General features: G+C 47.8%; 13 non-coding genes and 1 pseudogene across 13 annotated transcripts; all 14 read right to left on the bottom strand.

The window, feature by feature from the left end:
• Window positions 1-459: 459 nt before the first annotated feature.
• On the bottom strand, window positions 460-650 carry LOC141215795 (U2 spliceosomal RNA). Its single transcript, XR_012284848.1, has one exon. It is a non-coding gene; the product is annotated as a U2 spliceosomal RNA (small nuclear RNA).
• A 1,123-nt stretch (window positions 651-1,773) lies between these two features.
• LOC141215783 (U2 spliceosomal RNA) lies at window positions 1,774-1,964 on the bottom strand. The gene has a single exon (XR_012284836.1). It is a non-coding gene; the product is annotated as a U2 spliceosomal RNA (small nuclear RNA).
• A 1,123-nt stretch (window positions 1,965-3,087) lies between these two features.
• Window positions 3,088-3,278, bottom strand: LOC141215269 (U2 spliceosomal RNA). The gene has a single exon (XR_012284340.1). It is a non-coding gene; the product is annotated as a U2 spliceosomal RNA (small nuclear RNA).
• Window positions 3,279-4,396: 1,118 nt separating this feature from the next.
• Window positions 4,397-4,587, bottom strand: LOC141216307 (U2 spliceosomal RNA). Its single transcript, XR_012285345.1, has one exon. It is a non-coding gene; the product is annotated as a U2 spliceosomal RNA (small nuclear RNA).
• A 1,121-nt stretch (window positions 4,588-5,708) lies between these two features.
• Window positions 5,709-5,901, bottom strand: LOC141216732 (U2 spliceosomal RNA). The gene has a single exon (XR_012285751.1). It is a non-coding gene; the product is annotated as a U2 spliceosomal RNA (small nuclear RNA).
• Window positions 5,902-11,449: 5,548 nt separating this feature from the next.
• On the bottom strand, window positions 11,450-11,527 carry LOC141216896 (U2 spliceosomal RNA; annotated as a pseudogene).
• A 1,124-nt stretch (window positions 11,528-12,651) lies between these two features.
• Window positions 12,652-12,842, bottom strand: LOC141215772 (U2 spliceosomal RNA). The gene has a single exon (XR_012284825.1). It is a non-coding gene; the product is annotated as a U2 spliceosomal RNA (small nuclear RNA).
• A 1,121-nt stretch (window positions 12,843-13,963) lies between these two features.
• On the bottom strand, window positions 13,964-14,154 carry LOC141216375 (U2 spliceosomal RNA). The gene has a single exon (XR_012285411.1). It is a non-coding gene; the product is annotated as a U2 spliceosomal RNA (small nuclear RNA).
• A 1,121-nt stretch (window positions 14,155-15,275) lies between these two features.
• LOC141216374 (U2 spliceosomal RNA) lies at window positions 15,276-15,466 on the bottom strand. The gene has a single exon (XR_012285410.1). It is a non-coding gene; the product is annotated as a U2 spliceosomal RNA (small nuclear RNA).
• Window positions 15,467-16,587: 1,121 nt separating this feature from the next.
• Window positions 16,588-16,778, bottom strand: LOC141215761 (U2 spliceosomal RNA). The gene has a single exon (XR_012284814.1). It is a non-coding gene; the product is annotated as a U2 spliceosomal RNA (small nuclear RNA).
• Window positions 16,779-17,898: 1,120 nt separating this feature from the next.
• LOC141215750 (U2 spliceosomal RNA) lies at window positions 17,899-18,089 on the bottom strand. Its single transcript, XR_012284803.1, has one exon. It is a non-coding gene; the product is annotated as a U2 spliceosomal RNA (small nuclear RNA).
• Window positions 18,090-19,210: 1,121 nt separating this feature from the next.
• On the bottom strand, window positions 19,211-19,401 carry LOC141215739 (U2 spliceosomal RNA). Its single transcript, XR_012284792.1, has one exon. It is a non-coding gene; the product is annotated as a U2 spliceosomal RNA (small nuclear RNA).
• A 1,122-nt stretch (window positions 19,402-20,523) lies between these two features.
• Window positions 20,524-20,714, bottom strand: LOC141215728 (U2 spliceosomal RNA). The gene has a single exon (XR_012284781.1). It is a non-coding gene; the product is annotated as a U2 spliceosomal RNA (small nuclear RNA).
• A 1,124-nt stretch (window positions 20,715-21,838) lies between these two features.
• Window positions 21,839-22,029, bottom strand: LOC141215716 (U2 spliceosomal RNA). The gene has a single exon (XR_012284770.1). It is a non-coding gene; the product is annotated as a U2 spliceosomal RNA (small nuclear RNA).
• Between the last annotated feature and the right edge of the window lie 820 nt (window positions 22,030-22,849).

The following is a 22,849-nucleotide window of genomic DNA, read 5'->3' as shown; positions in this document are numbered from 1 at the left end:
ATTTTAAGCGCAGCAGAGTAACCAGCTCACATACCTGTTAGCTCAGGTGAGTTTAAAAGGCTGCTGTTGATAACAAGGGCATTTGCTAAATAGATGGTGTGTGTGCAACAATATACTGAAAGGTCAATTATATTGTGCAGCTTATCTCACCACCTGTAGTTATTTAGGTGAAAGCTCCAAAATGCTTGCCTAATATGTCTGTTTATCCAAAAGGAAGTATAGAGGGAGAGCTAGATAGATAGCATTGCATTACATTACATTACATGGCAATGCAATGCACAGTTGCTGAAGTTGAACCAAAATGAGCTTGTCATCTGGCTTCTGCAACTTTTAACATGAAAAATCCAATGAGGAGAAGAAAAGCAAAGCCAAAGAGTCCATCCCAAAATCCGACAAACAAGCAAAATGAACAAAAAGCATTGAATTCAATTCTTTCTGATTTTAGAAACTGCATTAAAGAAGGGGTGCACCGGTCCTGGAGATACTGCAATACCAGGTCAATGCGTGGAGTGGACAGAGCAAGCTCTTTTTCCATCTCCCTGTTCTAAAAATCCATTTAATATATGGTCCCCAGATAGGGGACGTATCAGATATTAAACTGATAAGAACAGATACTACACTTGATCTTAGCCAAAAGGCCGAGAAGCGATAACCAGAATTGGTTTCCGACTACGGTGCCACCCAAGGATTCTGAAAAGTCCATTTGTGGAGATGGCCACCTGGACTCCCGTTAAGAAGACATGCTGTCAACCTCTAGATCCCTCACATGCCTGCACTTTTCGGCTTGCTGCTGCTGCAATCCACGCGTTTTAGATCTGCATAACTCCACCTCTTTTAGCACAGTACCCTCAACCCCCGGCTGTTCCCACCCGCCTCAACACCGTTGGAAGGGAGGAGAACCAATTAAGGCGGGGGGGGGGGGGTGGAACGAGCAGCTGTCTACCATTAGCAGGAGGGTTGCTGATTAATTACCTCTCCTGCTGCTGCTGCTGCTGGCTGTCCAGCAGCAGACTGAAGGTGGCTGCTGCTGTGCGCAGGTATATAAAGGCTCAGAGCCTATTATGACACGCGCAGCCAGCGTTCCATTGCCACATTCCGTCTACTGCAGGCGGGATACCTGGATGGCTGAATGTCACTGAGAAGCTCACAGAGACCGCCATAAGCAACAGTTTAAAAGAATGCCACAGACTAATCAACCAAACTTTTTGGGTTGGTTTCTCTTTTATAGTCTGCAGGCATTAAATGAAAGAAGTCAGTGTTCCAGCAGAGGGAGACAACGTTTCAGAAAAGGCATTGTAGCAAACCAAAAAAGAAATTTTAAGCGCAGCAGAGTAACCAGCTCACATACCTGTTAGCTCAGGTGAGTTTAAAAGACTGCTGTTGATAACAAGGGCATTTGCTAAATAGATGGTGTGTGTGCAACAATATACTGAAAGGTCAATTATATTGTGCAGCTTATCTCACCACCTGTAGTTATTTAGGTGAAAGCTCCAAAATGCTTGCCTAATATGTCTGTTTATCCAAAAGGAAGTATAGAGGGAGAGCTAGATAGATAGCATTGCATTACATTACATTACATGGCAATGCAATGCACAGTTGCTGAAGTTGAACCAAAATGAGCTTGTCATCTGGCTTCTGCAACTTTTAACATGAAAAATCCAATGAGGAGAAGAAAAGCAAAGCCAAAGAGTCCATCCCAAAATCCGACAAACAAGCAAAATGAACAAAAAGCATTGAATTCAATTCTTTCTGATTTTAGAAACTGCATTAAAGAAGGGGTGCACCGGTCCTGGAGATACTGCAATACCAGGTCAATGCGTGGAGTGGACAGAGCAAGCTCTTTTTCCATCTCCCTGTTCTAAAAATCCATTTAATATATGGTCCCCAGATAGGGGACGTATCAGATATTAAACTGATAAGAACAGATACTACACTTGATCTTAGCCAAAAGGCCGAGAAGCGATAACCAGAATTGGTTTCCGACTACGGTGCCACCCAAGGATTCTGAAAAGTCCATTTGTGGAGATGGCCACCTGGACTCCCGTTAAGAAGACATGCTCTCAACCTCTAGATCCCTCACATGCCTGCACTTTTCGGCTTGCTGCTGCTGCAATCCACGCGTTTTACATCTGCATAACTCCACCTCTTTTAGCACAGTACCCTCAACCCCCGGCTGTTCCCACCCGCCTCAACACCGTTGGAAGGGAGGAGAACCAATTAAGGCGGGGGGGGGGGGGTGGAACGAGCAGCTGTCTACCCTTAGCAGGAGGGTTGCTGATTAATTACCTCTCCTGCTGCTGCTGCTGCTGGCTGTCCAGCAGCAGACTGAAGGTGGCTGCTGCTGTGCGCAGGTATATAAAGGCTCAGAGCCTATTATGACACGCGCAGCCAGCGTTCCATTGCCACATTCCGTCTACTGCAGGCGGGATACCTGGATGGCTGAATGTCACTGAGAAGCTCACAGAGACCGCCATAAGCAACAGTTTAAAAGAATGCCACAGACTAATCAACCAAACTTTTTGGGTTGGTTTCTCTTTTATAGTCTGCAGGCATTAAATGAAAGAAGTCAGTGTTCCAGCAGAGGGAGACAACGTTTCAGAAAAGGCATTGTAGCAAACCAAAAAAGAAATTTTAAGCGCAGCAGAGTAACCAGCTCACATACCTGTTAGCTCAGGTGAGTTTAAAAGGCTGCTGTTGATAACAAGGGCATTTGCTAAATAGATGGTGTGTGTGCAACAATATACTGAAAGGTCAATTATATTGTGCAGCTTATCTCACCACCTGTAGTTATTTAGGTGAAAGCTCCAAAATGCTTGCCTAGTATGTCTGTTTATCCAAAAGGAAGTATAGAGGGAGAGCTAGATAGATAGCATTGCATTACATTACATTACATGGCAATGCAATGCACAGTTGCTGAAGTTGAACCAAAATGAGCTTGTCATCTGGCTTCTGCAACTTTTAACATGAAAAATCCAATGAGGAGAAGAAAAGCAAAGCCAAAGAGTCCATCCCAAAATCCGACAAACAAGCAAAATGAACAAAAAGCATTGAATTCAATTCTTTCTGATTTTAGAAACTGCATTAAAGAAGGGGTGCACCGGTCCTGGAGATAGTGCAATACCAGGTCAATGCGTGGAGTGGACAGAGCAAGCTCTTTTTCCATCTCCCTGTTCTAAAAATCCATTTAATATATGGTCCCCAGATAGGGGACATATCAGATATTAAACTGATAAGAACAGATACTACACTTGATCTTAGCCAAAAGGCCGAGAAGCGATAACCAGAATTGGTTTCCGACTACGGTGCCACCCAAGGATTCTGAAAAGTCCATTTGTGGAGATGGCCACCTGGACTCCCGTTAAGAAGACATGCTGTCAACCTCTAGATCCCTCACATGCCTGCACTTTTCGGCTTGCTGCTGCTGCAATCCACGCGTTTTAGATCTGCATAACTCCACCTCTTTTAGCACAGTACCCTCAACCCCCGGCTGTTCCCACCCGCCTCAACACCGTTGGAAGGGAGGAGAACCAATTAAGGCGTGGGGGGGGGGGGTGGAACGAGCAGCTGTCTACCCTTAGCAGGAGGGTTGCTGATTAATTACCTCTCCTGCTGCTGCTGCTGGCTGTCCAGCAGCTGACTGAAGGTGGCTGCTGCTGTGCGCAGGTATATAAAGGCTCAGAGCCTATTATGACACGCGCAGCCAGCGTTCCATTGCCACATTCCGTCTACTGCAGGCGGGATACCTGGATGGCTGAATGTCACTGAGAAGCTCACAGAGACCGCCATAAGCAACAGTTTAAAAGAATGCCACAGACTAATCAACCAAACTTTTTGGGTTGGTTTCTCTTTTATAGTCTGCAGGCATTAAATGAAAGAAGTCAGTGTTCCAGCAGAGGGAGACAACGTTTCAGAAAAGGCATTGTAGCAAACCAAAAAAGAAATTTTAAGCGCAGCAGAGTAACCAGCTCACATACCTGTTAGCTCAGGTGAGTTTAAAAGGCTGCTGTTGATAACAAGGGCATTTGCTAAATAGATGGTGTGTGTGCAACAATATACTGAAAGGTCAATTATATTGTGCAGCTTATCTCACCACCTGTAGTTATTTAGGTGAAAGCTCCAAAATGCTTGCCTAATATGTCTGTTTATCCAAAAGGAAGTATAGAGGGAGAGCTAGATAGATAGCATTGCATTACATTACATTACATGGCAATGCAATGCACAGTTGCTGAAGTTGAACCAAAATGAGCTTGTCATCTGGCTTCTGCAACTTTTAACATGAAAAATCCAATGAGAAGAAAAGCAAAGCCAAAGAGTCCATCCCAAAATCCGACAAACAAGCAAAATGAACAAAAAGCATTGAATTCAATTCTTTCTGATTTTAGAAACTGCATTAAAGAAGGGGTGCACCGGTCCTGGAGATACTGCAATACCAGGTCAATGCGTGGAGTGGACAGAGCAAGCTCTTTTTCCATCTCCCTCTTCTAAAAATCCATTTAATATATGGTCCCCAGATAGGGGACGTATCAGATATTAAACTGATAAGAACAGATACTACACTTGATCTTAGCCAAAAGGCCGAGAAGCGATAACCAGAATTGGTTTCCGACTACGGTGCCACCCAAGGATTCTGAAAAGTCCATTTGTGGAGATGGCCACCTGGACTCCCGTTAAGAAGACATGCTGTCAACCTCTAGATCCCTCACATGCCTGCACTTTTCGGCTTGCTGCTGCTGCAATCCACGCGTTTTACATCTGCATAACTCCACCTCTTTTAGCACAGTACCCTCAACCCCCGGCTGTTCCCACCCGCCTCAACACCGTTGGAAGGGAGGAGAACCAATTAAGGCGGGGGGGGGGGTGGAACGAGCAGCTGTCTACCCTTAGCAGGAGGGTTGCTGATTAATTACCTCTCCTGCTGCTGCTGCTGCTGGCTGTCCAGCAGCAGACTGAAGGTGGCTGCTGCTGTGCGCAGGTATATAAAGGCTCAGAGCCTATTATGACACGCGCAGCCAGCGTTCCATTGCCACATTCCGTCTACTGCAGGCGGGATACCTGGATGGCTGAATGTCACTGAGAAGCTCACAGAGACCGCCATAAGCAACAGTTTAAAAGAATGCCACAGACTAATCAACCAAACTTTTTGGGTTGGTTTCTCTTTTATAGTCTGCAGGCATTAAATGAAAGAAGTCAGTGTTCCAGCAGAGGGAGACAACGTTTCAGAAAAGGCATTGTAGCAAACCAAAAAAGAAATTTTAAGCGCAGCAGAGTAACCAGCTCACATACCTGTTAGCTCAGGTGAGTTTAAAAGGCTGCTGTTGATAACAAGGGCATTTGCTAAATAGATGGTGTGTGTGCAACAATATACTGAAAGGTCAATTATATTGTGCAGCTTATCTCACCACCTGTAGTTATTTATGTGAAAGCTCCAAAATGCTTGCCTAGTATGTCTGTTTATCCAAAAGGAAGTATAGAGGGAGAGCTAGATAGATAGCATTGCATTACATTACATTACATGGCAATGCAATGCACAGTTGCTGAAGTTGAACCAAAATGAGCTTGTCATCTGGCTTCTGCAACTTTTAACATGAAAAATCCAATGAGGAGAAGAAAAGCAAAGCCAAAGAGTCCATCCCAAAATCCGACAAACAAGCAAAATGAACAAAAAGCATTGAATTCAATTCTTTCTGATTTTAGAAACTGCATTAAAGAAGGGGTGCACCGGTCCTGGAGATACTGCAATACCAGGTCAATGCGTGGAGTGGACAGAGCAAGCTCTTTTTCCATCTCCCTGTTCTAAAAATCCATTTAATATATGGTCCCCAGATAGGGGACGTATCAGATATTAAACTGATAAGAACAGATTTTTTGATTGAATATATCTTTTATTAGCACAAAAAATAAGTTAACAGACAGTGTACAGTGCCGCAGCCCAGTACACACAGAATTCTACATCATATTTACATAGCATGAGGATACGACGCACTAACTAGACACATCACACCCCTATGCTACACAAAACACTCAATCTGAAAGAAAAAGCATGTCAATCAATACAGTACGACGAATCGTGATAAGGGATGGGGATTGGGAAAAAGGGGATGGGGAGGGGAAAATCACAGGCCCGAAGCTTTATTGAAAGACAAGACACATAAGGGGAGAGGGGGAGGAGGGGTTTAGTCCTCATCCTCGTCCTCCGGACCGTCCACGATGGAATAGTCTCTGAGCAGGCTGTGGATCAGCCTGCGGCAGTCCTGGATGGACATCCTCTCCCTCCTCAAGATGAGCCGGTTCCTGGCGACCCAAACGGCATCCTTGAAGCAGTTCATAAGGCGCCAAGCCTCCTGGATGGCTCCGACGGTATGAACCCCAGGGAAGAGTCCGTAAAGCACAGAATGGTGCGATAGGCTCGCCCTGGGGACAGAGTTCCTCAGGTCGTCCTCAAGGGCAGTCAACAGGCGCTGTGCAAATCCGCAGTCCCAAAAAGTGTGCAAAGATGTTTCCTCCACGAAGGGGCACCTTGGGCAGTACCGGGTCTTGCACAGGTTCCGGGCATGCATGAATGACCGGACGGGCAGTCCGCCCTGAATCGCCATCCACGACAAGTCCTTGTGCCCGTTGGTCAGCCTGTCAGACGACACATTTGTCCACACAGTCTCCAGCGTGTCCTGGTGAAGTCCTGTGATGTTCTCCACGTCATCCTTGGCTCTGATGAGCTTGTGGATAGTTTTGGGCTTCCACAAGTCGGGCTTGAGTCCCTCCAGTTGATGTTCCCCCACAAATCGAACGACGTCTCCGTAGAACCATGGCGTCGTCCAGTTGTAGGGGAAGGAGCTGTCCCACTTGTCCCAGCCGAGTCGCCTCCAAAGAGGAAGCAGGAAGAAGCGAGACATGGACCTGCCCGCGGAGCCATTCTTGACTTGCAAAGTCCGGCGGACACAATCACACACAAAAGAGGATCGCAGGAGGGTGGGGATATCTGGAACGCCCTTCCCACCCTTGCGAGGCTCCTTGTACATGACGGCCCGCCTGACTCTGTCCATCTTGGATCCCCAGACAAAGTGAAACACTGTCCTGGTAATGGCCCTGCACACAGTGACGTGTGGGGGCCAGGCCTGCGCCGTGTACTGCAAGACGGGCAGGACCTCATTACGCAGGACGAGTGCCTTACCCTCACAAGTGAGGTGTCTGAGGCTCCAGAGTCCGATCCGTTGCTTCACTTTGGCCAAGCGTTCTTGCCAGGACTTGAGGGCCGCTCCTTCCTTCCCGAACCAGACTCCCAGCACCTTGAGGAAATCCGGTTGAATGTTGAAGGGGAAGGGGGCGGAGGAGGCCGGCTGCCAATCCCCGAAGAGCATGGCTTCCGACTTCCTGCAGTTGACTTTGGCCCCTGAAGCCCGGCCGAACCTCTCACACGTCTGGACGAGGGCGTCGACTGAACCACGATCAGCGCAGAAGACGGTGACGTCGTCCATGTAGAGCGAGCACTTGACCTCGTGTCGTCCCGGACCCGGTGCGGTGATCCCTCTGATCTCTCCATTCTGCCGGATAGCCTCTGCGAAGAGTTCTATAACACAAACAAAAAGAAGAGGTGATAGAGGGCAGCCTTGTCTGACCCCAGAGAGGACAGGGAAGGGGTCAGTCTTCCAGCCGTTCACCAACACCGAGCTGTGGATATCAAAATACATCAGACGGACATACGAACAAAACATGTTACCCAAACCTAACCGGTGCAGAGCTCGGCCCATGAACTCGTGGGAAACCCGGTCGAAGGCCTTCTCCTGATCCAAGGAGACCAGGGCCGCGTGTGCGCGGCGGACCTTGATGTACTCGACCGTGTCCCGCACGAGAGCGAGGCTGTCTGCGATGCGACGTCCAGGGATGCCGCAGGTCTGGTCCGGTTTGATGATCCGTCCGATGACAGTCTTAAGTCGTGTCGCCATCGTCTTGGCCAGGATCTTGTAGTCCACGTTGAGCAGAGTGATGGGACGCCAATTCCTCAGGTCGCACCTCTTTCCCTTCCGCTTGTACAGGATCATGACCATTCCTTCCCTCAAAGATGGAGGCATTCTACCCTCCACCACCATCTCCTCGTACAGGTCCAACAGGTCCGGACAGATGAGGTCTCCCAGCGCTACATAGAGCTCCGCTGGAAGACCATCACTGCCCGGGGTCCTGCCGGTCCTAAAGGATTTAGCGGCAGAGAGCAATTCGCCCACCATCAGAGGTTTGTCCAAGGCTGCCGTGCCTGCAGGATCAAGATGGTTAGTGATACCTGAAAGGAACTTATCAGCAGCGTCGGGGTCGGTAGTCTTGTGGGAGTAGAGTTCGCTGTAGAAGTCGCTGACGACCCTCATCACGTCCTCCTTCCCACGTCGCATGTTTCCGCTCTCGTCTCGCAGCTCGTTCAGGGGCGTGTGACCGGCATGAAGTTTCCTGAAAAAGAATGAGTTACATTTCTCACCCTTCTCCAGATTCTCCACTTTGGAACGGAAGACGATTCGCTTGGACTCCTCCTCAAAGTGCCTTTTCAGGCTCTTCTTGGTCTCCTCCAGCTCCTCCCTCACGTCCCAGCCGCAGTGAAGAAGGTCCTGCAGCGACCGCAGCTCGCGCTGCAGCCCTCTGAAGTCCCTCCTCTTCTCACACGCCTGTTGTCGACCCTTGGCCTGAAAGAAACAGCGAAACTCAAGTTTAACATATTCCCACCAATCAGAGACTGTTTGGAAGCTACCCTTGTAGGACTGCCACATTGCGTAGGCTGCTCTCAGCTCCTCCACGACTTCATCCTGAGCCAGCAGAGCACAATTCAGCTTCCAGGAGCCGGGGCCGGACGGAAAACCGTCGCCGAGGACACCTTGTAAGTGAATGGCTCTGTGGTCGGAGAAGAAGCAGGGGACCATCGAGTGCCTACTCTGCCTGACTGCCCGAGAGGTGAACACAAAGTCAATCCTGGAGCGGAGTGAGCCATCGGGTCGGCTCCACGAATAGTTCGTGGAGCCTCTCCCCATGGAGCCCACCACGTCCTGAAGAGAGGCCTCGGTTACCATCTCGATGAGCAGCTTGGACGTGATGTCCAACTTGGCAGATGTGCCAGAACTACGACCATCCTCCTCGATGGGGCAGTTGAAATCCCCGGCCATCACTAAGGTCCTGGTGGTGGCAAGCTGAAGCCGCAGGGTCTGGAAAAGCTCCAAACGCTCATTCTTCAGTGGGGACGCATACACGTTGATGAACCTGACAGGTTCTCCTGCCCAGTTGCCATCTACAACAAGAGCCCTGCCGCAGATGAGCTCCTGGACGGACTCAAGCGTGAATGCGCCCCCCCTGATCAGAATTGCGACCCCCGCAGACTTGCAGTCACCCCCACCGGACCAGTAGGATGGACCGTGGGACCACTCCCTGGCCAGATGTTTGAAGGACCTAGAGGAGGGAAGGGAACATTCCTGCAACATATAAACATCACACAACTGGGAAGTAAGGAAGGCATAAATAGTCTGACGTCTGAACTTGTCCTTGATGCTCCTGACATTAATGGAAAATAACTTAATATTAGCCATCATGTAGGGAAAAAAGAAAAAGTTAGCGCAGGCAATACACCTTAGTTACCACTCCGGTCGGGTGGTCCCTCGTCGGTGTTGACTGCTGGTGACGGGATCACCAGCAGGCCCTCTTCCTCCATCTGGTCAAGCAGCGCGGCCTCGATCTCGGCGACCACCAGTTCCTCCTCTTCTGGCTCGGCCACCAGGGTCTCAACCATGTGCTCCATCTCTTCTGGCTCAGGGAGGGTATCCTCCTTTTCGCCTACGAAATCCAGAATCTTCTTTTTGGAGGATTCAGTAGCAGGGCTGTCCTCCACCTTCCTCTTTCCCCGGGTTGGAACTGGGGAGACAAGAAGGGGAAAATCCTCCTCGGAATAGATAGCGGCGGGTGGAGGAAAGGTTAATTCCACCGCTACCATGGTCTGGGGAGGGAGAGTGGCTGCCGGGGCAGGGGAAAGGACACCTGCTGAGGAGTAGGGGAAGGAGGAAGAGGAAGTGGAATCCTCAGCAGGGGTGGCCGGGGTGGGGGGGGATTGGACGGGGGTGGCAGGGGGAGGGATCGAGAGAGGGGTGACAGAACTCTTACCCTCCTTTGAATTTTTCTTCTGCTTCGGAGCTGTTGGGACCGTCGCTGGGGCTTTGGCCACCGACTCCTTGACCGCTTTGGCCTTGGTCGTCTCGGCCTTGGCCGCTGGGGCCTTGGTCGTCGCGTCCTGGTCGTCGGGGCCTTGTCCTCCGGAGCTGGGGTCGTCGCAACCACCGATGCCCAGGATCTCTCACGCTTGGGGCAATCCTTGTATAGATGAGCCGCCAGCCCACACAGGTTGCAGGACGTCTTCTTCGGGCAGTCCTTCGAGCTGTGTCCCGTCACTCGACAAATCCTGCAGGCATCCTCCTTGCAGTCCTTCATCTCGTGGCCGTTCTTGCCGCATCTCCTGCAGTTCCGCGGCATGTCCGGGTAATAGATGAGGCCGTAGGAGTTGCCCAGGGAGAATGTCGGGGGCAGGTGCCGAAGTCCGTCTGAGTACGCCAGGTCCCTGTGAAGTCTAACGGTCACCGACCACTTACCTGTCCAGAAGCCGAGTCCATTCAGGATGTGAGAGGGTTCCTTCACAACCAAACAGAAGCGTCTCAGGAAGGTACAGATGTCTTGGCCTGGGGTGTGCGGGTTGCGCATGGAGACCGTGATCCTCCTTTCGTCCCTCTGGATAGGGCAGCTACCTGTAAAGGCAGAGAAAGAATTATCCGGTCCTTTTGCGCTTACCATTTCCCAGAACCTCCTGCAGGTGTTCACAGTGGCGAAGGTGACGAAGAAGATCCCCGTCAAGAAGGTCTGGATGCTGAGGGTGTCCGACCTGGAGAAGCCTCGATCCAGCAGCATCTTCTGGCAGAACACGTCCGAGGACATGTCCGGCACCCTCCCATCCACTTCCTTCAGCTTCAGGGCCACCGTCTGCCGCATCCATGGCTCCAGGGCTGGAGCTTCGTGGCGGGGCTTCTGGTTTCCCTTCTGCTGGCCAGTCGTGGAGGCAGAGTCCTTGGGGTCAGAATCGGCTCCTGGCTGGGCCCTCCTGGCTGTCCCCTGCTCCAGGCTCTTCTTTTCAGCCTTCCTCGCAGCGCTTGCCATGGCTTTCCTCCTGCAGTTACTTCTTGGAGCTGGATCTGGAACTCTTCCCGGAATGGGTGGAGCTATGCAGATTCTTCTCCCGTCGTGTTCTGGACAAATTCCCCGAAAGGTCTTTGTCTCGATGATTTTCTTCCTCGAAGATTCCACAGGACAGCCCGATTCTTCTCCGAGTCTTCGTCTTCTTCTGGATTCTTTAGAGCTTCTTCCTCCCACCGATATCCGCCTTCCTTCTCCGATGTCAGCTGGGCTCCGAAGCTCTTCTCCTTCCGAGTTCGATCGCTCTCGTCAAGTGTAGATCGTAGCTCTTGTGTTCTTAAAAGAACAGATACTACACTTGATCTTAGCCAAAAGGCCGAGAAGCGATAACCAGAATTGGTTTCCGACTACGGTGCCACCCAAGGATTCTGAAAAGTCCATTTGTGGAGATGGCCACCTGGACTCCCGTTAAGAAGACATGCTGTCAACCTCTAGATCCCTCACATGCCTGCACTTTTTGGCTTGCTGCTGCTGCAATCCACGCGTTTTAGATCTGCATAACTCCACCTCTTTTAGCACAGTACCCTCAACCCCCGGCTGTTCCCACCCGCCTCAACACCGTTGGAAGGGAGGAGAACCAATTAAGGCGGGGGGGGGGGGGGTGGAACGAGCAGCTGTCTACCCTTAGCAGGAGGGTTGCTGATTAATTACCTCTCCTGCTGCTGCTGCTGCTGGCTGTCCAGCAGCAGACTGAAGGTGGCTGCTGCTGTGCGCAGGTATATAAAGGCTCAGAGCCTATTATGACACGCGCAGCCAGCGTTCCATTGCCACATTCCGTCTACTGCAGGCGGGATACCTGGATGGCTGAATGTCACTGAGAAGCTCACAGAGACCGCCATAAGCAACAGTTTAAAAGAATGCCACAGACTAATCAACCAAACTTTTTGGGTTGGTTTCTCTTTTATAGTCTGCAGGCATTAAATGAAAGAAGTCAGTGTTCCAGCAGAGGGAGACAACGTTTCAGAAAAGGCATTGTAGCAAACCAAAAAAGAAATTTTAAGCGCAGCAGAGTAACCAGCTCACATACCTGTTAGCTCAGGTGAGTTTAAAAGGCTGCTGTTGATAACAAGGGCATTTGCTAAATAGATGGTGTGTGTGCAACAATATACTGAAAGGTCAATTATATTGTGCAGCTTATCTCACCACCTGTAGTTATTTAGGTGAAAGCTCCAAAATGCTTGCCTAATATGTCTGTTTATCCAAAAGGAAGTATAGAGGGAGAGCTAGATAGATAGCATTGCATTACATTACATTACATGGCAATGCAATGCACAGTTGCTGAAGTTGAACCAAAATGAGCTTGTCATCTGGCTTCTGCAACTTTTAACATGAAAAATCCAATGAGGAGAAGAAAAGCAAAGCCAAAGAGTCCATCCCAAAATCCGACAAACAAGCAAAATGAACAAAAAGCATTGAATTCAATTCTTTCTGATTTTAGAAACTGCATTAAAGAAGGGGTGCACCGGTCCTGGAGATACTGCAATACCAGGTCAATGCGTGGAGTGGACAGAGCAAGCTCTTTTTCCATCTCCCTGTTCTAAAAATCCATTTAATATATGGTCCCCAGATAGGGGACGTATCAGATATTAAACTGATAAGAACAGATACTACACTTGATCTTAGCCAAAAGGCCGAGAAGCGATAACCAGATTTGGTTTCCGACTACGGTGCCACCCAAGGATTCTGAAAAGTCCATTTGTGGAGATGGCCACCTGGACTCCCGTTAAGAAGACATGCTGTCAACCTCTAGATCCCTCACATGCCTGCACTTTTCGGCTTGCTGCTGCTGCAATCCACGCGTTTTAGATCTGCATAACTCCACCTCTTTTAGCACAGTACCCTCAACCCCCGGCTGTTCCCACCCGCCTCAACACCGTTGGAAGGGAGGAGAACCAATAAAGGCGGGGGGGGGGGTGGAACGAGCAGCTGTCTACCCTTAGCAGGAGGGTTGCTGATTAATTACCTCTCCTGCTGCTGCTGCTGCTGGCTGTCCAGCAGCAGACTGAAGGTGGCTGCTGCTGTGCGCAGGTATATAAAGGCTCAGAGCCTATTATGACACGCGCAGCCAGCGTTCCATTGCCACATTCCGTCTACTGCAGGCAGGATACCTGGATGGCTGAATGTCACTGAGAAGCTCACAGAGACCGCCATAAGCAACAGTTTAAAAGAATGCCACAGACTAATCAACCAAAATTTTTGGGTTGGTTTCTCTTTTATAGTCTGCAGGCATTAAATGAAAGAAGTCAGTGTTCCAGCAGAGGGAGACAACGTTTCAGAAAAGGCATTGTAGCAAACCAAAAAAGAAATTTTAAGCGCAGCAGAGTAACCAGCTCACATACCTGTTAGCTCATGTGAGTTTAAAAGGCTGCTGTTGATAACAAGGGCATTTGCTAAATAGATGGTGTGTGTGCAACAATATACTGAAAGGTCAATTATATTGTGCAGCTTATCTCACCACCTGTAGTTATTTAGGTGAAAGCTCCAAAATGCTTGCCTAATATGTCTGTTTATCCAAAAGGAAGTATAGAGGGAGAGCTAGATAGATAGCATTGCATTACATTACATTACATGGCAATGCAATGCACAGTTGCTGAAGTTGAACCAAAATGAGCTTGTCATCTGGCTTCTGCAACTTTTAACATGAAAAATCCAATGAGGAGAAGAAAAGCAAAGCCAAAGAGTCCATCCCAAAATCCGACAAACAAGCAAAATGAACAAAAAGCATTGAATTCAATTCTTTCTGATTTTAGAAACTGCATTAAAGAAGGGGTGCACCGGTCCTGGAGATACTGCAATACCAGGTCAATGCGTGGAGTGGACAGAGCAAGCTCTTTTTCCATCTCCCTGTTCTAAAAATCCATTTAATATATGGTCCCCAGATAGGGGACCTATCAGATATTAAACTGATAAGAACAGATACTACACTTGATCTTAGCCAAAAGGCCGAGAAGCGATAACCAGAATTGGTTTCCGACTACGGTGCCACCCAAGGATTCTGAAAAGTCCATTTGTGGAGATGGCCACCTGGACTCCCGTTAAGAAGACATGCTGTCAACCTCTAGATCCCTCACATGCCTGCACTTTTCGGCTTGCTGCTGCTGCAATCCACGCGTTTTAGATCTGCATAACTCCACCTCTTTTAGCACAGTACCCTCAACCCCCGGCTGTTCCCACCCGCCTCAACACCGTTGGAAGGGAGGAGAACCAATTAAGGCGGGGGGGGGGGTGGAACGAGCAGCTGTCTACCCTTAGCAGGAGGGTTGCTGATTAATTACCTCTCCTGCTGCTGCTGCTGCTGGCTGTCCAGCAGCAGACTGAAGGTGGCTGCTGCTGTGCGCAGGTATATAAAGGCTCAGAGCCTATTATGACACGCGCAGCCAGCGTTCCATTGCCACATTCCGTCTACTGCAGGCGGGATACCTGGATGGCTGAATGTCACTGAGAAGCTCACAGAGACCGCCATAAGCAACAGTTTAAAAGAATGCCACAGACTAATCAACCAAACTTTTTGGGTTGGTTTCTCTTTTATAGTCTGCAGGCATTAAATGAAAGAAGTCAGTGTTCCAGCAGAGGGAGACAACGTTTCAGAAAAGGCATTGTAGCAAACCAAAAAAGAAATTTTAAGCGCAGCAGAGTAACCAGCTCACATACCTGTTAGCTCAGGTGAGTTTAAAAGGCTGCTGTTGATAACAAGGGCATTTGCTAAATAGATGGTGTGTGTGCAACAATATACTGAAAGGTCAATTATATTGTGCAGCTTATCTCACCACCTGTAGTTATTTAGGTGAAAGCTCCAAAATGCTTGCCTAATATGTCTGTTTATCCAAAAGGAAGTATAGAGGGAGAGCTAGATAGATAGCATTGCATTACATTACATTACATGGCAATGCAATGCACAGCTGCTGAAGTTGAACCAAAATGAGCTTGTCATCTGGCTTCTGCAACTTTTAACATGAAAAATCCAATGAGGAGAAGAAAAGCAAAGCCAAAGAGTCCATCCCAAAATCCGACAAACAAGCAAAATGAACAAAAAGCATTGAATTCAATTCTTTCTGATTTTAGAAACTGCATTAAAGAAGGGGTGCACCGGTCCTGGAGATACTGCAATACCAGGTCAATGCGTGGAGTGGACAGAGCAAGCTCTTTTTCCATCTCCCTGTTCTAAAAATCCATTTAATATATGGTCCCCAGATAGGGGACCTATCAGATATTAAACTGATAAGAACAGATACTACACTTGATCTTAGCCAAAAGGCCGAGAAGCGATAACCAGAATTGGTTTCCGACTACGGTGCCACCCAAGGATTCTGAAAAGTCCATTTGTGGAGATGGCCACCTGGACTCCCGTTAAGAAGACATGCTGTCAACCTCTAGATCCCTCACATGCCTGCGCTTTTCGGCTTGCTGCTGCTGCAATCCACGCGTTTTAGATCTGCATAACTCCACCTCTTTTAGCACAGTACCCTCAACCCCCGGCTGTTCCCACCCGCCTCAACACCGTTGGAAGGGAGGAGAACCAATTAAGGCGGGGGGGGGGGTGGAACGAGCAGCTGTCTACCCTTAGCAGGAGGGTTGCTGATTAATTACCTCTCCTGCTGCTGCTGCTGCTGGCTGTCCAGCAGCAGACTGAAGGTGGCTGCTGCTGTGCGCAGGTATATAAAGGCTCAGAGCCTATTATGACACGCGCAGCCAGCGTTCCATTGCCACATTCCGTCTACTGCAGGCGGGATACCTGGATGGCTGAATGTCACTGAGAAGCTCACAGAGACCGCCATAAGCAACAGTTTAAAAGAATGCCACAGACTAATCAACCAAACTTTTTGGGTTGGTTTCTCTTTTATAGTCTGCAGGCATTAAATGAAAGAAGTCAGTGTTCCAGCAGAGGGAGACAACGTTTCAGAAAAGGCATTGTAGCAAACCAAAAAAGAAATTTTAAGCGCAGCAGAGTAACCAGCTCACATACCTGTTAGCTCAGGTGAGTTTAAAAGGCTGCTGTTGATAACAAGGGCATTTGCTAAATAGATGGTGTGTGTGCAACAATATACTGAAAGGTCAATTATATTGTGCAGCTTATCTCACCACCTGTAGTTATTTAGGTGAAAGCTCCAAAATGCTTGCCTAATATGTCTGTTTATCCAAAAGGAAGTATAGAGGGAGAGCTAGATAGATAGCATTGCATTACATTACATTACATGGCAATGCAATGCACAGTTGCTGAAGTTGAACCAAAATGAGCTTGTCATCTGGCTTCTGCAACTTTTAACATGAAAAATCCAATGAGGAGAAGAAAAGCAAAGCCAAAGAGTCCATCCCAAAATCCGACAAACAAGCAAAATGAACAAAAAGCATTGAATTCAATTCTTTCTGATTTTAGAAACTGCATTAAAGAAGGGGTGCACCGGTCCTGGAGATACTGCAATACCAGGTCAATGCGTGGAGTGGACAGAGCAAGCTCTTTTTCCATCTCCCTGTTCTAAAAATCCATTTAATATATGGTCCCCAGATAGGGGACGTATCAGATATTAAACTGATAAGAACAGATACTACACTTGATCTTAGCCAAAAGGCCGAGAAGCGATAACCAGAATTGGTTTCCGACTACGGTGCCACCCAAGGATTCTGAAAAGTCCATTTGTGGAGATGGCCACCTGGACTCCCGTTAAGAAGACATGCTGTCAACCTCTAGATCCCTCACATGCCTGCACTTTTCGGCTTGCTGCTGCTGCAATCCACGCGTTTTAGATCTGCATAACTCCACCTCTTTTAGCACAGTACCCTCAACCCCCGGCTGTTCCCACCCGCCTCAACACCGTTGGAAGGGAGGAGAACCAATTAAGGCGGGGGGGGGGTGGAACGAGCAGCTGTCTACCCTTAGCAGGAGGGTTGCTGATTAATTACCTCTCCTGCTGCTGCTGCTGCTGGCTGTCCAGCAGCAGACTGAAGGTGGCTGCTGCTGTGCGCAGGTATATAAAGGCTCAGAGCCTATTATGACACGCGCAGCCAGCGTTCCATTGCCACATTCCGTCTACTGCAGGCGGGATACCTGGATGGCTGAATGTCACTGAGAAGCTCACAGAGACCGCCATAAGCAACAGTTTAAAAGAATGCCACAGACTAATCAACCAAACTTTTTGGGTTGGTTTCTCTTTTATAGTCTGCAGGCATTAAATGAAAGAAGTCAGTGTTCCAGCAGAGGGAGACAACGTTTCAGAAAAGGCATTGTAGCAAACCAAAAAAGAAATTTTAAGCGCAGCAGAGTAACCAGCTCACATACCTGTTAGCTCAGGTGAGTTTAAAAGGCTGCTGTTGATAACAAGGGCATTTGCTAAATAGATGGTGTGTGTGCAACAATATACTGAAAGGTCAATTATATTGTGCAGCTTATCTCACCACCTGTAGTTATTTAGGTGAAAGCTCCAAAATGCTTGCCTAATATGTCTGTTTATCCAAAAGGAAGTATAGAGGGAGAGCTAGATAGATAGCATTGCATTACATTACATTACATGGCAATGCAATGCACAGTTGCTGAAGTTGAACCAAAATGAGCTTGTCATCTGGCTTCTGCAACTTTTAACATGAAAAATCCAATGAGGAGAAGAAAAGCAAAGCCAAAGAGTCCATCCCAAAATCCGACAAACAAGCAAAATGAACAAAAAGCATTGAATTCAATTCTTTCTGATTTTAGAAACTGCATTAAAGAAGGGGTGCACCGGTCCTGGAGATACTGCAATACCAGGTCAATGCGTGGAGTGGACAGAGCAAGCTCTTTTTCCATCTCCCTGTTCTAAAAATCCATTTAATATATGGTCCCCAGATAGGGGACGTATCAGATATTAAACTGATAAGAACAGATACTACACTTGATCTTAGCCAAAAGGCCGAGAAGCGATAACCAGAATTGGTTTCCGACTACGGTGCCACCCAAGGATTCTGAAAAGTCCATTTGTGGAGATGGCCACCTGGACTCCCGTTAAGAAGACATGCTGTCAACCTCTAGATCCCTCACATGCCTGCACTTTTCGGCCTGCTGCTGCTGCAATCCACGCGTTTTAGATCTGCATAACTCCACCTCTTTTAGCACAGTACCCTCAACCCCCGGCTGTTCCCACCCGCCTCAACACCGTTGGAAGGGAGGAGAAATAATTAAGGCGGGGGGGGGGGTGGAACGAGCAGCTGTCTACCCTTAGCAGGAGGGTTGCTGATTAATTACCTCTCCTGCTGCTGCTGCTGCTGGCTGTCCAGCAGCAGACTGAAGGTGGCTGCTGCTGTGCGCAGGTATATAAAGGCTCAGAGCCTATTATGACACGCGCAGCCAGCGTTCCATTGCCACATTCCGTCTACTGCAGGCGGGATACCTGGATGGCTGAATGTCACTGAGAAGCTCACAGAGACCGCCATAAGCAACAGTTTAAAAGAATGCCACAGACTAATCAACCAAACTTTTTGGGTTGGTTTCTCTTTTATAGTCTGCAGGCATTAAATGAAAGAAGTCAGTGTTCCAGCAGAGGGAGACAACGTTTCAGAAAAGGCATTGTAGCAAACCAAAAAAGAAATTTTAAGCGCAGCAGAGTAACCAGCTCACATACCTGTTAGCTCAGGTGAGTTTAAAAGGCTGCTGTTGATAACAAGGGCATTTGCTAAATAGATGGTGTGTGTGCAACAATATACTGAAAGGTCAATTATATTGTGCAGCTTATCTCACCACCTGTAGTTATTTAGGTGAAAGCTCCAAAATGCTTGCCTAATATGTCTGTTTATCCAAAAGGAAGTATAGAGGGAGAGCTAGATAGATTGCATTGCATTACATTACATTACATGGCAATGCAATGCACAGTTGCTGAAGTTGAACCAAAATGAGCTTGTCATCTGGCTTCTGCAACTTTTAACATGAAAAATCCAATGAGGAGAAGAAAAGCAAAGCCAAAGAGTCCATCCCAAAATCCGACAAACAAGCAAAATGAACAAAAAGCATTGAATTCAATTCTTTCTGATTTTAGAAACTGCATTAAAGAAGGGGTGCACCGGTCCTGGAGATACTGCAATACCAGGTCAATGCGTGGAGTGGACAGAGCAAGCTCTTTTTCCATCTCCCTGTTCTAAAAATCCATTTAATATATGGTCCCCAGATAGGGGACGTATCAGATATTAAACTGATAAGAACAGATACTACACTTGATCTTAGCCAAAAGGCCGAGAAGCGATAACCAGAATTGGTTTCCGACTACGGTGCCACCCAAGGATTCTGAAAAGTCCATTTGTGGAGATGGCCACCTGGACTCCCGTTAAGAAGACATGCTGTCAACCTCTAGATCCCTCACATGCCTGCACTTTTTGGCTTGCTGCTGCTGCAATCCACGCGTTTTAGATCTGCATAACTCCACCTCTTTTAGCACAGTACCCTCAACCCCCGGCTGTTCCCACCCGCCTCAACACCGTTGGAAGGGAGGAGAACCAATTAAGGCGGGGGGGGGGGGTGGAACGAGCAGCTGTCTACCCTTAGCAGGAGGGTTGCTGATTAATTATCTCTCCTGCTGCTGCTGCTGCTGGCTGTCCAGCAGCAGACTGAAGGTGGCTGCTGCTGTGCGCAGGTATATAAAGGCTCAGAGCCTATTATGACACGCGCAGCCAGCGTTCCATTGCCACATTCCGTCTACTGCAGGCGGGATACCTGGATGGCTGAATGTCACTGAGAAGCTCACAGAGACCGCCATAAGCAACAGTTTAAAAGAATGCCACAGACTAATCAACCAAACTTTTTGGGTTGGTTTCTCTTTTATAGTCTGCAGGCATTAAATGAAAGAAGTCAGTGTTCCAGCAGAGGGAGACAACGTTTCAGAAAAGGCATTGTAGCAAACCAAAAAAGAAATTTTAAGCGCAGCAGAGTAACCAGCTCACATACCTGTTAGCTCAGGTGAGTTTAAAAGGCTGCTGTTGATAACAAGGGCATTTGCTAAATAGATGGTGTGTGTGCAACAATATACTGAAAGGTCAATTATATTGTGCAGCTTATCTCACCACCTGTAGTTATTTAGGTGAAAGCTCCAAAATGCTTGCCTAATATGTCTGTTTATCCAAAAGGAAGTATAGAGGGAGAGCTAGATAGATAGCATTGCATTACATTACATTACATGGCAATGCAATGCACAGTTGCTGAAGTTGAACCAAAATGAGCTTGTCATCTGGCTTCTGCAACTTTTAACATGAAAAATCCAATGAGGAGAAGAAAAGCAAAGCCAAAGAGTCCATCCCAAAATCCGACAAACAAGCAAAATGAACAAAAAGCATTGAATTCAATTCTTTCTGATTTTAGAAACTGCATTAAAGAAGGGGTGCACCGGTCCTGGAGATACTGCAATACCAGGTCAATGCGTGGAGTGGACAGAGCAAGCTCTTTTTCCATCTCCCTGTTCTAAAAATCCATTTAATATATGGTCCCCAGATAGGGGACGTATCAGATATTAAACTGATAAGAACAGATACTACACTTGATCTTAGCCAAAAGGCCGAGAAGCGATAACCAGAATTGGTTTCCGACTACGGTGCCACCCAAGGATTCTGAAAAGTCCATTTGTGGAGATGGCCACCTGGACTCCCGTTAAGAAGACATGCTGTCAACCTCTAGATCCCTCACATGCCTGCACTTTTCGGCTTGCTGCTGCTGCAATCCACGCGTTTTACATCTGCATAACTCCACCTCTTTTAGCACAGTACCCTCAACCCCCGGCTGTTCCCACCCGCCTCAACACCGTTGGAAGGGAGGAGAACCAATTAAGGCGGAGGGGGGGGTGGAACGAGCAGCTGTCTACCCTTAGCAGGAGGGTTGCTGATTAATTACCTCTCCTGCTGCTGCTGCTGCTGCTGGCTGTCCAGCAGCAGACTGAAGGTGGCTGCTGCTGTGCGCAGGTATATAAAAGCTCAGAGCCTATTATGACACGCGCAGCCAGCGTTCCATTGCCACATTCCGTCTACTGCAGGCGGGATACCTGGATGGCTGAATGTCACTGAGAAGCTCACAGAGACCGCCATAAGCAACAGTTTAAAAGAATGCCACAGACTAATCAACCAAACTTTTTGGGTTGGTTTCTCTTTTATAGTCTGCAGGCATTAAATGAAAGAAGTCAGTGTTCCAGCAGAGGGAGACAACGTTTCAGAAAAGGCATTGTAGCAAACCAAAAAAGAAATTTTAAGCGCAGCAGAGTAACCAGCTCACATACCTGTTAGCTCAGGTGAGTTTAAAAGGCTGCTGTTGATAACAAGGGCATTTGCTAAATAGATGGTGTGTGTGCAACAATATACTGAAAGGTCAATTATATTGTGCAGCTTATCTCACCACCTGTAGTTATTTAGGTGAAAGCTCCAAAATGCTTGCCTAATATGTCTGTTTATCCAAAAGGAAGTATAGAGGGAGAGCTAGATAGATAGCATTGCATTACATTACATTACATGGCAATGCAATGCACAGTTGCTGAAGTTGAACCAAAATGAGCTTGTCATCTGGCTTCTGCAACTTTTAACATGAAAAATCCAATGAGGAGAAGAAAAGCAAAGCCAAAGAGTCCATCCCAAAATCCGACAAACAAGCAAAATGAACAAAAAGCATTGAATTCAATTCTTTCTGATTTTAGAAACTGCATTAAAGAAGGGGTGCACCGGTCCTGGAGATACTGCAATACCAGGTCAATGCGTGGAGTGGACAGAGCAAGCTCTTTTTCCATCTCCCTGTTCTAAAAATCCATTTAATATATGGTCCCCAGATAGGGGACGTATCAGATATTAAACTGATAAGAACAGATACTACACTTGATCTTAGCCAAAAGGCCGAGAAGCGATAACCAGAATTGGTTTCCGACTACGGTGCCACCCAAGGATTCTGAAAAGTCCATTTGTGGAGATGGCCACCTGGACTCCCGTTAAGAAGACATGCTGTCAACCTCTAGATCCCTCACATGCCTGCACTTTTCGGCTTGCTGCTGCTGCAATCCACGCGTTTTAGATCTGCATAACTCCACCTCTTTTAGCACAGTACCCTCAACCCCCGGCTGTTCCCACCCGCCTCAACACCGTTGGAAGGGAGGAGAACCAATTAAGGCGGGGGGGGGGGTGGAACGAGCAGCTGTCTACCCTTAGCAGGAGGGTTGCTGATTAATTACCTCTCCTGCTGCTGCTGGCTGTCCAGCAGCAGACTGAAGGTGGCTGCTGCTGTGCGCAGGTATATAAAGGCTCAGAGCCTATTATGACACGCGCAGCCAGCGTTCCATTGCCACATTCCGTCTACTGCAGGCGGGATACCTGGATGGCTGAATGTCACTGAGAAGCTCACAGAGACCGCCATAAGCAACAGTTTAAAAGAATGCCACAGACTAATCAACCAAACTTTTTGGGTTGGTTTCTCTTTTATAGTCTGCAGGCATTAAATGAAAGAAGTCAGTGTTCCAGCAGAGGGAGACAACGTTTCAGAAAAGGCATTGTAGCAAACCAAAAAAGAAATTTTAAGCGCAGCAGAGTAACCAGCTCACATACCTGTTAGCTCAGGTGAGTTTAAAAGGCTGCTGTTGATAACAAGGGCATTTGCTAAATAGATGGTGTGTGTGCAACAATATACTGAAAGGTCAATTATATTGTGCAGCTTATCTCACCACCTGTAGTTATT

Source organism: Phyllobates terribilis, unplaced genomic scaffold (genome assembly GCF_046119375.1).
Source record: "Phyllobates terribilis strain yellow unplaced genomic scaffold, ASM4611937v1 Scaffold_236__1_contigs__length_3049075, whole genome shotgun sequence".
NCBI classification, from domain to species: Eukaryota; Metazoa; Chordata; class Amphibia; order Anura; family Dendrobatidae; genus Phyllobates; species Phyllobates terribilis.
Note: the sequence above shows the minus strand (reverse complement) of the source record. Positions and strands in the feature narration are given on the sequence as shown.